The sequence below is a fragment of the Neltuma alba genome, unplaced genomic scaffold, assembly GCF_004799145.2.
Source record: "Neltuma alba isolate B1F8T4 unplaced genomic scaffold, ASM479914v2 tig00000610_pilon, whole genome shotgun sequence".
Classification (NCBI taxonomy): Eukaryota; Viridiplantae; Streptophyta; class Magnoliopsida; order Fabales; family Fabaceae; genus Neltuma; species Neltuma alba.
This window is the reverse complement of record NW_021632113.1, coordinates 47,278-52,500: the sequence shown is the minus strand read 5'-3', so window position 1 is coordinate 52,500 and position 5,223 is coordinate 47,278. Positions and strand designations below refer to the sequence as shown.

General features: G+C 23.8%; 1 non-coding gene across 1 annotated transcript; it reads left to right on the top strand.

Annotated features, from left to right (window-relative positions):
- Positions 1-903: 903 nt before the first annotated feature.
- Positions 904-991, top strand: TRNAS-GCU (transfer RNA serine (anticodon GCU)). The gene has a single exon. It is a non-coding gene; the product is annotated as a tRNA-Ser (tRNA).
- Positions 992-5,223: the final 4,232 nt, after the last annotated feature.

The following is a 5,223-nucleotide window of genomic DNA, read 5'->3' as shown; positions in this document are numbered from 1 at the left end:
TTTACCGGAAAAAAAGAAAGAGTAATAAGAAACGACATTCTTATGTTTGATCTTGTTTCAATAACAAGTATTTTTTTTTTTCAGATTAAATAAATCATTTTTATCCAGAATTCATGGGAACAAAAAAGGCCCGGCTAGGTACTAACCTGGCCGGGCTGAAAAACAAGTTTTTTTATTCTTTATTTTATAAATAATAAATATATAAATAATAAATATTCTATAAATTCTAATAAAATTCTTAATAATATTCTATATTCTATAAATAAGAAATTATTATAATAATCTTTTAAATTTTTTAATTAAACATATATTTATATATTCTTTATTATTAATTATTCTAATTAATTTTAAATTTATTTTAATTATATTAATTATTTTTTATAAATTATAAATAGAATTAAAATAGAATTATTAATTTCAATTTCAAAATTGAATATTTTAATATTATTTATTATTTAATTTGAATTATTTAATTTTAAATTAAATTAAATTCATTTTAGTAATGTAGAATTTGAAAATCTCAAATTTTTATTAGAATTCTATTTATTTTTTTTTTTATTCTTTATTAGTTAGATTTTTGATTAGTATTAGAATTTATTATTATTTATAAGTTATTCTATTAAATTAAAAATCAATTAAATTTCAATTTTAAATTAATAAGTAACTATTAAATTTGAAATTGAAATTAATAAATACTAAGATTAATATAGTAAAATTAAAATAATATATAATTCAATTCTAAATTATTAAAATAGAAATTATTAAATTATTATTCTAATTATATAGAATATATAGAATAGAATATATAGAATTCTATAGAATAATATTAATATAGAGATAAGATAGAAATATGAAATTAAATAAAAAAGAATATAAAAAAAAGAAAGGGCCCTTTTCAATTGGGGAGAGATGGCTGAGTGGACTAAAGCGTCGGATTGCTAATCCGTTGTACGAATTTTTCGTACCGAGGGTTCGAATCCCTCTCTTTCCGTTTCCATCAATGATTTGGTATTTTATTTACCTTTTGAATTTATAGAACAGAGTCTCTTTTGTTTGTTTGTTTGAATTTTTTTATTTTTATTAACGATATTTCTATTTATTATTTATTATTATATTTATATTCTTTTTTTTATTTCTTTTTCAGATTTCAGAATAGTTAAAATTGAAAGATGTAAAATAGATAATAATCATATTTTAAAATCAAGCACAAGCAAGGAAAACACAGAAAACAAAAGAATAAAAAATATGATTTTTTATTCTTCACGTCCGGGATTACGTCCTGGATCGTTAGATAGGAATCCGAAGATGAAAAGAGAAACAAAGAATATCACTACCGTGTAAACAAAAAGTTTTAGAGTAAGCATTACACAATCTCCAAGATCATTAAAAAAAAGAAAGAGAATAGATTCTCCTATACTACACACGAGGATTCACACTGTAAAACTTATCTGATCTTAGAAATTAAAATTGTTAAAATGTTCGAATCTTTTTTTCGAATAAATTCTGAATTTTTCTAGGACAGTATTCAAATTAAAGATCTCATCGAAAACTTACAGCAGCTTGCCAAACAAAAGCTAAGAGCAAAAAGAGTACAGGTATTACTGGCATAATATCCACAATTGGATTCAAAAAAGCATAGGCTTCAGGTAATTTCACGAAGAAAAAACTACTTGAATAAAGAGCAGAGTTAATACAAATACAGACCAAACTAAAGATATTAAGCATAACAAACATTTTGTTCTTTAAGATAATTGTATTTTTTCTTTTTGTGAATTAAATTAATAAAAATTCAAATTAAGTTAATATTATTATTAATTAATAATAAATAATATATATATTCTGAATTTTCTAATACTAATAAATCCATTTCATTTCGTTTTTTTTTATTTCATTTATGATTTATACTATTAATTTTAATATACTATTAATTAAATATTTAATTAATATAAATATATTAATTAATTAAATTAATATTAAAAAAAGATATTAATTAAGAATATCAATAAGAAATAAAAAAAAAGAAATCACAAAAATGGAAAATCAAAATAATAATAAAAATCGAATACGAATAATAGAATAAAATACAATAAATATTAGAATAAAATAGAAGAATATATAGAATAAATAAAAAAAATAGAATTAATTACGAATAAAATGATGAATCAAATAAGAAAAAGTAGACCCCAAAAATCCTTCTTTGATTTGAACTTATCCAATTCAAAATCTTTCCATTCTGAAATAAAAAGAAATCCAAAATAGAAGAAATCAGACTTTCATGCAATATCTTAATTGAATTATATATAATGATCAATAATTTCAGTTTCATTCTATATCTAGACATATCAAAATTCTAGCAACAATTTATTCTTTAGAGATATTTAGATATTTGGACTGGAATTGACGAACAACCAATATCAATAATAGTGTAGTGTTTAGTAGTGTCGAATAGAAATAGAAATGGGGCGTGGCCAAGCGGTAAGGCAACGGGTTTTGGTCCCGCTATTCGGAGGTTCGAATCCTTCCGTCCCAGAGCATATCCATTCATGATATATATCATATCTGAATACAAATTCTATATCATAATCAAAATCAAATTGTCCTTTTTTGAGAAACCTTTTGTTTATTTGTTTAAGAGTATATAATATTGGGTAGAATGTGATTCTTCTTTTTTTTTTTAATGATTCGTCTCTAAATCGAGTCGCTTTGAAAATGTAGATTCAAAAAGAACTTCTTTTTTTTTATTCGTCTTATTGTATATTCAAAATGTATATTATTATTTTAATTTTAATAAAAACTAATAAATTTAATAAAATATAAAATCTAAAAAAAGAAGATTTTTTCTATTAGTTATATATTTATAATTATAATAATTATATATTTTTATTAATATATTGAATATTAATTAATAATATATTTCTATTTATTTTTTAGAATATTTTCTAAATTTATTAATTATTAATCTATTTATAAATTCAAAATTTATAAATTTCAATTTGATAATAAATAAAAATCTTCTATTAAAATTTTGAATTCTAATATTTTTTGCTATTTTTCTTTTTTTGAATAAGAAGATTTCGAATCTCTATTTTTCTAAAAAAGAAAATAGAAATAGAATAGAAATTATATTCCTACAATATCGAGTTAATTTTCTTTTTTTTTATACTTCTTTACTTTTACTTTATAAATTTGCCATTCATATGGAAGGAAAAAATATGGATTATTATGGATCCATTGAATCAATGACTATTCATGATTTCAGAATTGAATCAATTACATGCCGGCTCCAAACTAGAGGAATGTTATGGTAAAGCTTCGTTTGAAACGATGTGGTAAAAAGCAACGTGCGACTTGAAAGACATGATTCCATTAGCCGTGGATTCTTACATCCACCATTTTTATATTATATAGAAATGAAGGTGCTCTTTCTCGACATCGTTTGTTCTATTCCACTCGAATTTCTTTTTTTGGGGAGCAGAGAGGGTTTGATGATGGAAATAGTACATGATGGAGCTCGAGTTGATTCATTTCTCAGGGGCAAGTTTCTAGGGTTAGTGAAAATTAATAAGTTAGAACAACTTCGTAAGTATATTTTCGCTATAGAAATCGAAAGGATCCAATTCGAGCAAGTTAAAAAAAAAAAGTAAAATTTGTTGGAATTGGTAAAACTATTTCGATCAAAAGTGGATCTGGGGGAATCAACCATCTATTTGTACGATTCTTTGATGGAAAGAAATAAAAAGATTGGTATGTTGCTGCCATTTTTGAAATGATTAAAGATCCTCGAAATAATGTCTAAACCCAATGATTCAAGGAAAAGCTAACGGATCGTGGAACAAGTAAATACCGTTTTCAATTGTCTCAACAACTATATTAGACTGACTGAAGACGAAAAATAGATTCTAAAGGAGACAGACAAGAAAGGGTGTAGAGACCGCTCAATAAATGAAATAAAATACCTAATTAAAGGTTTTGTTTTCCTTTGAGTTATTTGAGAGTTATCCAACTTGAGTTATGAGGTTGCGAATACGAGTGATTTTCTTTTTTCGGGAAAGAATAAGAAAAAAGTATTTAATTTAAATCATAGTCTAATGGATTTGATGATTTTATGAATCTATTTGACATCATAATTCTATACATAGACAGAATTTTGAATTTTCTCGAGCCGTACGAGGAGAAAACTTCTTATACGTTTCTAGGGGGGGTGTATTGTTTATCTATCCCAATGAGCCGTTTATCGAATCGTTGCAATTGATGTTCGATCCCGAAGAGAGGGGAGAGATCTTCGGAGAGTGGGTTTTTATGATCCGATAAAGAATCAAACCTATTTAAATATTCCTGTTATTCTATATTTCCTTGAAAAAGGCGCTCAACCTACAGGAACTGTTCAGGATATTTCAAAAAAGGCGGGTGTTTTTATGGAACTTAATCCTAATCAACAAACGAAATTCAATTTCAAAATAAATAAATAAAAAAAAAAAAAGAAAAAGAGGGGGTGGATGACTTTTCTATAGATTTATATAATCCTTTTCTCTCTTATCCCCCCATCCCCCCGCTCTCTTGTTCTATTCATACCTAATTTTTTCATACCTAATTTTGGTTTCTTATTGCTGCCATAGAATGCTGTTTTTTATAACTACAAAAATCCATTTTTATTGATAATATAAAAATGGGCAAATGAATAAAAATAAACTAAATTAAGTAATAAATGAAGTAATTGGGTCTATAAATACATTATCCTCAAGGAGCTGGTTTTTGTTAGAATTCTCTGAAGAACTTTAAAAAGAAAGGGGGGTTAGGTTAAGCTTTCTTATTCTATTTCTATTTATTCTATTTCTATTTATTCTATTTATATTGATTGAATTATTCTATTTTTGAATTTTTATTGATTGAACAAATCCGATCTCTACCTTTTTCTTTAATTTTTGTATCCGCCTTTTTTGTATCTATGTCGATTATTTATGTAGTGTTAATACAACAAGATTGCTTGGTTTTTTTATTTACTTTACTTTAATTTAAAAATGGAAAATGGAATTGTATTAAGAACTTTATTAATTATATATTTAGTAATTATATATTTATATTCTTAGTATTTATTATTTTTTGATTTTTTATTAGTAATTTGAATTAAATTCAATTGGATTTCAATTGGTATTTATTCAATTTAATATTTAAGTTTTTAATTCGTTTATTTTCTCCATTGTATTCTTTTTTCAACATTAATAT